Consider the following 9725-nt stretch of genomic DNA (forward strand, 5'->3'; position numbering starts at 1 on the left):
ATTTTTATCACGAACAACTTTAACACGCAATATTTTCGACGGAAATGATAGTATTTCGGCAGCAAATGACAACCCGCGTGTATAAATAAACCACTGTCATTTTGTTTGAATGATTTGAAAACTGTCAAACGGCATAATTCCGTCATCTCTTTCTGTTACACGAGTCATTATGGTAGAGAGCGAGAGATCAAACCAATCCTTCTGTTCTCACCAATGAGATCTGAGCTTTTAGCCATATTATTCGTTTTCTATAAGAATTTTGAGGTGGGCGTGGCGGTTTCAAATGAGTTTCACGGCCAAAGCTTAGTTAAATGCCCCTGGACTGAGCTACTCGCGAAGTTGCACGAGTGTGTGGGCACGCACTTCGGACTTCGGCTAACTTCGTCGAGGACTTCGTGGAAGCGCCGAAGCGAGTAGTGTAGCGGCCGCTTTAGAGTTGTAGACTCCAGTCCCTGAGATGAAAGGTTCAGTCTTCAATTAAACCATTTATTTTAAGTTTTAACAGACATTTGAAACTTTGTTTGTATGGGTTGATTTTTTAAACTTATGTAGTTATTGATAAATTTATCGTATTTGGATAATATTGTTATTATCTATTATGATACCTTATTGTTTTCGATGCCACATTATCCATTTCCAGATCATTCAATGCGTTGCAATAAAAAAGATTTGCTTAGCTTTTAAAATAGATTCTGAGTGACCTTATTCATAATGAGTTCAGATAAGATCACCGTCGTTTGTTTGGCTTGCACAATACACTTTTAGATCTCATGTCTGAATGCATTTCTGTGCACAAAAACACCTACGCCGAACCTTTCATTGTCTTATAATCGCCAAGTTAAGCACCATTTCGGAATCCATTGATCCGTTTCACACGACGGGTGCGGTGTGCAATGAATGGTACACTGAAGAGAAAAACAAACGATAAAATTCTATTGTGGGCGTGTCTATGTGCCTGAAGTTAGGTTAATCTTACCTTATTTCGGATAAAATTAATAAAATATTTTTCAAATACCGAAATCCTTTCGCGAACAAATCATCATTTTTTATTAGTTAAACATGTGTTAATTGGCGACATCGTAGTCTTTCAAATTGGTAAAGATAACACTTCTAGGCAATTGTCTGTTCAGTGGAATGGTACGATTAGCGATTTTTTACAGCATTTTAGTACAAAAGTTAGCCGAAACGCAAAACTGTAAATCACAGGCGTTTCTATGGCCAGAGGACGTTCTCTCGTACGCTAGTATAATTTTTAACATTACAAAATTGCTTAATTAAACAAAAAATATCTTTTAATGGTATTTTACGTTTTATTGTTCTGTGAAATTCATATCGTAAATCATTCGGAACGTGTTACCTAATTCGTTTTTTTTAACCGCGAGTATTACCATATGCAAGTGAACAGTGGTGCTACTAAGCACATAGAACATTTTTGTTTTTTTTAAAGAAAGACAAACATTCCCGGTTTACGAATAATCTGACAGTATTTGAAAATCTCCTACTACCACCAGAGTAAGCGGAAAATGTTGCTTGTGTTGTGATGGAGGAATTAGCCACCCGAGGAATTGAACACACTACTCCTGGGTAGGACCCAAACGCACGTTAGTCACCGACCAGTATTTATTTATTTATTAACGGACATCGTCCAAATTACAAAATAATAACACGAATACATTAAAATGAAAAATACAGGATTAGACAAAGGTACATGAAAGCAAAGGCATAAGGCAGATATAATATAAGAAAATAAAGTGACAAGTCGAATCAAGTCAAGACTACACCGTGGGTCAGGACCACGGAACACTTATAATATTCCGTCACTTATTTAGCGACCGGCAAAAATCATTCAGACTTATCCCAAAAAAGTTAAGGTTTTGACTTGAGTTGACCTATTATAGTATTAGTACTTATAATGTATAAATGTCACCTGTGACAGCCAAAAACATTTTTTTTAAACCGCGTCATCTTTCGGACAAACATGCTGTTTTGAAAAACCGCGCCATCTGTTTCTCTATCTGCACAGAAAGACTGAGCCACAGCAGGGTGTGGCTGGGTACAGCTAGTTTAATAATAAAAAATGAGAAAAGGTTTTTTTTTTTAATGCTGCGGATTAACCAAGTCGGTTAGTAATTAAAGCTACTAATACTATTACAGTAGAAATAACTTTCCTTTGAATTTTATCCGAGATTTTTCCGAGACTTATTCCAAACAATGCAAACCTGATCCTGTTCAATTTTCCGATGACATTGCGCGGTCAGGTGTCCCGTTCCGTTTCTATGAAGTCTGAACGCATTGATCCAATTCCTGTCCCGACTTCGTCGGGGTGAATTTCTCACTCTGGGAACACCTCCCCTACAGAATGTTTGTGAATGTACATGTATTGTGTATAATAATATGCAACGTATAAGTGATTGTATGCTTGTACTGACCTGTTTCTAAATATTCCTTACGCTTTTCTAAATGCCTGCGCTGTCTTATTTCTAAAGGGGTTGGATTTCCGTTAACTTTTGTGCGGTACAATATTTATTTTATTGTACGTTACCTGGTATATCAGGTACGATATTGGAACGTTCAACGTTTTTTTATCCACTAACAATGGTTTTTAAATTGCTTTTTCGCTATGCTGGAATCAAACTCGCAACCTCTAGGCACAAGTCAATGCTTCGCTATTCTGTGGGGGGTTTGACCAAAGGTGACGGTAATAGGGAGTGCCTCAACGACTCGTGTATAACTTCTGCGCGAGTTGAACAGCAATATTGTTACTGCGGCGTGAAACGATAAAACGCAGAAAAAAACACAAATTATATCTTTAGGGAGGCAAAACCGTAAAGAAATTGCGATTGTAGTATAATTTTATACTGCAATTGGGATAGTTTTGTGTCTAGTGAAAAATAAAAAATGTTTTCGTTCACAGAAAAAATAAGATCTTTAATACTCGAAAATTGTTTAAACGGAAATAGGTTAGAAGTTGATTTGAGATTTTCACGGTATTAGTCATTTATTTTTGGGGTATTATGCCGTGTTGCGCTACCTATTTCCAATGGTTCGGACAGCATTACAGTGTCCATCACCAGGGCAGATGTGTCTGACACGGCATAATATCCCAAAAATAAATCACAATAGGTTAAAAGGTTTCCATAATTTCAAACAGTTCCGTCACCACACCTCGTTTTTAACGTTAGCGTTGACAAGTGATTCTATTTGGAATCATTTTATTTATTTATTAATCTGACTTTCCAAATATTCTTATTGCAATGTATAATGTGTTCAGTTTAAGATTATCGCGTACCAGATTCCAGCTTCTGTTGTACCCACATTTCAATGTCTAGGCATTAATCATTTCAGATAATATTACTTTCTAAAACTAAAATACGCTCATGCATGGTTCGTTTGCATTGTGCTCGATGGATAATCTCCGGTGAGTGAATATTTCGGAAACGGTGTATTATTATAATGGAGTTGCGTTAATTGAAGCGTATTTAATATAGGTGAGAATTTACCGCCAACGCGCGATTATTGAGCAAGATAAGGAATGTGTTCACCAGGGTGGGCCGTCAATAATAATAATGCATTATTTTGATGGCGCATTTCTGTGAAATAACAATAACAATTATAGAAAATAACTAAAAACTTTATCTAAAATGACATTGAAATGTCTAGACTCTACTTAGATTTAAATGTGAAAAGGTCAATTTATGGAGTATTTTTGTGATTAAGATATTGATCTCTCTGAGGAGTCTCGAAAGCCTTCTGGCCCTAAACCGAGCGTTTAATGGGGTATTTAATATTCCGACTAGAGTGATTTTCCCAGCTGGCCAGAGCAGGTGGGTCTATGACTCCCTCTATTTGGTGTATGTATGTTGAGAAGCTAAAGGAAGCGGTAGGGGAAGGAGATGGGATAGAGGAAGTCAATAAACACCAGATTTTCACAAAGAAAAGGTTTTCCACGTGTTTTCTGTACTCGCAGTCTTTAGTCAACAACTCTACTCACTTTTAATGAAATGCGTTCTAACGTACTAAAAAAGACAAATAACTGAATTTTACGTGATTATATGACCTGGTTGTGGAGGATGTAATATTTTTATTATATTATAAATGTAGTGTTTTTTTTCGTGAATAACAACAAATTATATGGTTATGAAAACTTTGGTCTCTCGAACAGGGCCAAAAGTAGTATGAAATATTTTATCGGTATCAGAATAAGCCACTTTTCTGAACCCTAAGGAATCCAAATTCGAATATAAAGTTATAGCCCACCCTGGTGTTCACCTTATGTTACGTATACATCCACGAGCCGAACTGCTGAACTGAATCTCTACTTATGGGAAAGAAACGAAGCAATCGCACATGGCGCGAAACGCAGCTTACAGTTGATTCGTTCCTTTCCCATAATTCGTGGTACGGTTCGCGTTTCGGTTCGAAAATGTATACGTACCCTTAGGTATATCAAATGGCTGGTAAGGTAAAACTAAACACAAAACGCACCGGCATTAAGATTCGAATCAATAGGTTTGTATTTGCCCTATTTTTGCTGTGGGCCGTGCCTGCGCTGGAGATTCTATCAAAAAGATTTGTATATTTTATGTTGAACTTTTGTATATATAAATACCCACGTATTTGTGGGGCTACTTACGAAAACTTCGTTCTAAGGGGATCCCAGTATACAGCTTGACTATTAAGTTTATTTATGTATTTACTAATTAACGGCCTTTTTTCGGGGCTTTTACATGTGAATAATAAGAAATACACACTATTTATTGTATATAACTGAATTGCTTCATTAACAACATTTTATATTTGTTTAAAGATAAATTGAAGATGTCCACTGACTTGGTATAATTGTTTCCCTCCGTTAGTATTCTGGGCAAAGAGGAATACATATGGTAGTTAGTCCCAAAATTTCTGCACTGAAATAAATCCTGACTTCTAGTATTACGTTGTGGAATCCGAAAACTTATCAATTTTAGAAATACCGGACTATCAACTAAATCATTTAGAATTTCATATAGAAATACCAAGTCAGTGAAAATTCTTCTGTCTGACAATTTGCGCATATTCACATAATTTAACAGAGTTTTGTAGTTTAACATAATTGCTAGAATACTTATTTTAAAATTTATAAAACGTAAGAATTTGTTTTGTATTCTTTCAACAGCTTGTACATGTATATTATAATGTGGATTCCAGACAGGAGAATTGTAATCAAGTTGACTTCTTACATAGGCAAAATATAACAATTTAATACACTTTATATTGTTCAAATTTCTGGTTAGCCTAGTTATAAATCCCAACATTTTTAAGCCCTTATTAGAGATTTCTGTTATGTTATATTAAATATTGAAGGAAAATGTACCATTTTTTTTAAATTCTGCCTCAATACAGGTTCACCTAGTGAGGCAGGTTACATCCAACATAAATATACCTACTATTATTGTATCTTCATTACTGAGCCGTTATACACATTTTCTATTACTGTTCTTATCTATCTAATGTTAACAAGAATAGTACGTGTGTTTATAATCCTGTGATGTTTTTAATAATAAATAAATTAATTCTTAAGAATATTGTGTCAATTCTCAATTAAATCATCTCTAATCGTAATCCATATCGAAATATTGGTTTTAGATGCTTATCCTATTTATACAATGACTGCCAAAAATGGAGACTCCGTCTTCGCCCCGAATTAATGCCAGTGGCGGCTCGTGACTCTTGATTTTGATAAGAGTGCTAAGAATAAAAATACGACATTATTAAAGTTGTTTATTGAATACATTTTTTCGAAAGGGTTTTTTGTCTGAAGATTTTCAGGAATTTTCAGTTTAGCGGTTTCAGTTTATAATTTACTTCAAATCGATTTCGACTACGACAACATTATTAATACCTTTTTTTATTTTTGCACTCTAGCCCACTCAAAAGTAACGGGCTGCCTTAAGTTTAAAAATAACGTACGTAATGGTACGTATACATTTGCGAACCGAAACGCGAACCGAGCCACGAATTACGGCAAAGGATCGAAGCAACTGCAATTTTCGTTTCGCGCCACTTGCAGTTGGTTGGTTCCTTTCCCATAAGTCGAGGTTCAGTTCGGTAGTTCGGCTCGCGTATGTATACGTAGCATTATAATCTACGCGTTAATAGATCGACGATTCAATCATGTATTTATATAGTATCTCTTGAAAGAATTGAGTTTTTATACGGACAAAACTATTCAGTCGTATTCATATTATTGGCGCAAACAAATAATTCTTAATATTTTAAAGCATAACTTGTAAAAAGTATATTTTCATAAAATAATTAAATTAACGCCACCTGTGAACGCGTAGATAATAACGTATGTTACATTTAACCTTAAGGTTAAACGCAACGCTCGTTGTATTCTACGTGTTCACAGATGGCGTTAATTAATTAATTTTGTTTAAATACGCTTTTGCAAGGTATTGCTTTACAGTATTAAGACAAATTATTTGTTTGCGCCCTCATATACGCAATATGAATATGAATAAATAGTTTTGTCCATATAAAAACTCAATTCTATCGAGAAAGGCATACAAATACAATATTGGATTGAATCATCGGTAAAATATTGTATTTGTGTGCCTTTCTCGAAAGAATTAAGTCTTTAAACGAACAAAACTATTGATTCATATTCATATTGCGTATATACGGGCGCAAACAAATGATTTGTCTTAATATTGTAAAGCAATACCTTGCAAAAGCGTATTTAAACAAAATTAATTAATTAACGCCATCTGTGAACAGGTAGAATACAACGAGCGTTGCGTTTAACCTTAACATGAATTTTACGATACCTGTCTATTCGATTTAAGATGTAATTTGATATAACTTTTTAACTCAAAAATTACGAATCAGTTCAAGATATTTGTTTGAATTGAAGTATTGTGTAGTCATAGTTGAAGTTCTAATGATTATGATCACATTCTCTAAAATCAAGGCAGTGTTTAATGTTCATTGAGGCTCTCGGTCGGTTCTTAATTTCAACACCAGTTTAATAATATCAGATCCGTGGGAGGATGGTAAGCCACTTGCTCGACTCGGTACTGTAAGACCCTGTCCCGCCTCTATTGTAACTTAAACCTTTCGTGTTATTGTTAATAATAATATTGTGCCTAATCATTCTCCAACAAGTGATTTATGCCCCCAGAGAGCATTGTGAAATATGGCCGTAAAAAGACAATGCTCGTGATGTTTGGTGTGTTTGTATTTTTACTAAACATTATTTTTGTACGCCTTCTTTTCTAACGGTTTCCTGGGCGTAAATAGATTTTTGATTAATTATTTTATATCTCGCATAGTCATTGAATACCATTAATCCACAATAAAGGGCACTCCCTTGGATTTCACCCGATATAAAGAACTACTTACATTCTTAGACTAATTTGAATAAATAAATACCGTAAACCAGGGTTTCTTTGACTCATAATATTTAGTTTCCCACTCTTATATTACCATATTTACGTCAGATTTCCCTTCCTACAGCCTCTACCTAAACCCGCCTCGCAACGCTGCCCAACCGGGTGTCGCATTGCTCCCCTGCCTTTACACTGTACAGACAGGGGCGCTCGTGTGAGGTGTCACATAAAGAAATGAGTAATAGATGTAATTTGGGTTATATTTTTTATCAATACTTAAGGATAGTACATATGTTTAACAAGTAAGATTACTTAAAAAACTGTCTATCTGAAAAAAAAAGTTAAAAGTTTGGAGAAAATAGGAGCCGCATTGGGTTATTTTGTCCCGTTCACAGTTTCCTTACAATATTAATGCAATCAGTGATGTGGGGTTAGGTAGTAACATCACCGCACCGTTCAAGATCCTTTCTAATACTAACGTGGTAGGCTAATGTTGCACCCCAGGGGACAAAGAAACCTACTTCCTTTTAAACCACAACATTTATTTCACCTGTCGAAAGGTTTCGATGAACCCTTCTTTCGCTAGGAGGATAGTTATACTGACAAAATAGAATCGAAGCGTAGCTTGCAATGGCTTTAGCCGTTTTTGGACCAGACCAGATCTGTACAACCAGATATTTCCCAAGCTTCCTCTTTCCCATCTATTAGTTCAAAAATCTTTCTAATCGATTAGATCACAAATCTTTCCAATCGATTAGTTCACAAATGTTTCCAATCGATTTGAACACAAATTTTCCAATCGATCAATATAAAATCTTTTCCAATATTTAGAATAAAAGTCTTTCCAAATTATTAGAATACAAAACTTTCAAATCAATCAAAACACACGGAGAAAAATAAGTGTTGCTAATTTATTGAAAATCATTTTGAATGAATTTTAATGAACACGTGTTCCGACATTGTGATAATATTTTCCTATTTTACTAATTTTATTCTTTATTATCTGTCAATTCATTTATTAAGGGCCTGAAATCCCGTTTTTAACCGTATTAAGAATAATTTGTAGAGATTGTTAATAAGTTACTAATATTCAATATTAGTCACTTTTATCCTTTTACCTACGATGATTGGAACTAACTCAAGATTAATAATTAATTAACCCGTCTTCTCCCTTTTCAGCCTCACAACATATTTAAATTGAGAAAGGAATAACATTCCCACTGGCTACGGGTAATTGGGACTCTTATGTATGTATCAAATAGAAATAGGTATTAGTTTAGTAGTAATCAAGAGTAAGAAAGTAGAATAGGGAGAAGGGGTATATATCCCAGAACCGCCCGGGGCTCGGATGGAACACAGCGGTTTATGGGAAATAAATTAAACAATATTAGAAAGGGGCTTGATTTAGTGTGTTTAATTAATTTATTTATTTTCAATTTCATAGATATTATAACACAAAATTATTTATAAATCGATGGCTAAGAGTTAAAATATTGTATAACATAAATCTCAGAAAAAAGAGTTTGAAGATTTGCAAACCTGGAAACATTAGATTTAGTTACATTTCACAGTATCTGTAACTTATGTAAATACAATATTTTGTCATGAATTTTCGTTTAGCATAAAGATAAATATAATTTTTAAGGAGATACAAAATCTGTGCTCATGACAACATTACAATATATTTAAATATGTTTATATCTTTGGGACAGCATATTTAGGAGAACCAATATTTGAACCCATAAAAATATAGGTTATCTTTGGTACATTTCAGTACTTATCTCATTTTCGACCAAAATTGGAGATACAATAATTAAACTGTAAGCCATCGAAATGATCATATTTTTTATGTCGCAACAAATTAGGACTATGTCACCAGCACTATGTTGAATTGGTAATACTTAATTAGTTAGGCCTTTCTAATGCCTCCCGGTTATCATACTTTATTTCTGTAAAATGGTTTAAAAGTGAGAAACTAAGTTTGGTTCTTTTAAGATAATTTTTCTTTACACAAATACGTACTTGTCCATTAAAATTTTAAGCAGTCCTTTCTCTGTGGTTTTTTGTCTTAAACTTTCCAATGAAAGATTTCCGATCGCCGCGTTTCTACAAATTATATCCACAATCCCTCTCTCAACATTTTTTTGTTTCGACCTTTAGATCGACGAGAGAAAGTATTAGAGAAAGACGCTCCGATTGTGTTCATTTCATTAGCTAAGGCATAATTGTGTTTATATATGTGTGTTATTATTTATTTTGAGCTTTCCAATAAACGTGTCTTAAATTCAACACAACTGATTTATCATACACAAATGTGTAAATTATCATTATCATATACAGTTGCGTAAAATTAAA

General features: G+C 34.3%; 1 protein-coding gene across 1 annotated transcript in view; it reads left to right on the forward strand.

Moving 5' to 3' along the window:
* twin (CCR4-NOT transcription complex subunit 6-like twin) overlaps positions 1-9725 on the forward strand; it is a 478069-nt gene that overhangs the window by 81372 nt on the left and 386972 nt on the right. The window lies entirely within an intron of this gene.

Source organism: Hesperophylax consimilis, chromosome 14, assembly GCF_061612785.1.
Source record: "Hesperophylax consimilis isolate HC1 chromosome 14, BYU_Hcon_1.0, whole genome shotgun sequence".
Classification (NCBI taxonomy): Eukaryota; Metazoa; Arthropoda; class Insecta; order Trichoptera; family Limnephilidae; genus Hesperophylax; species Hesperophylax consimilis.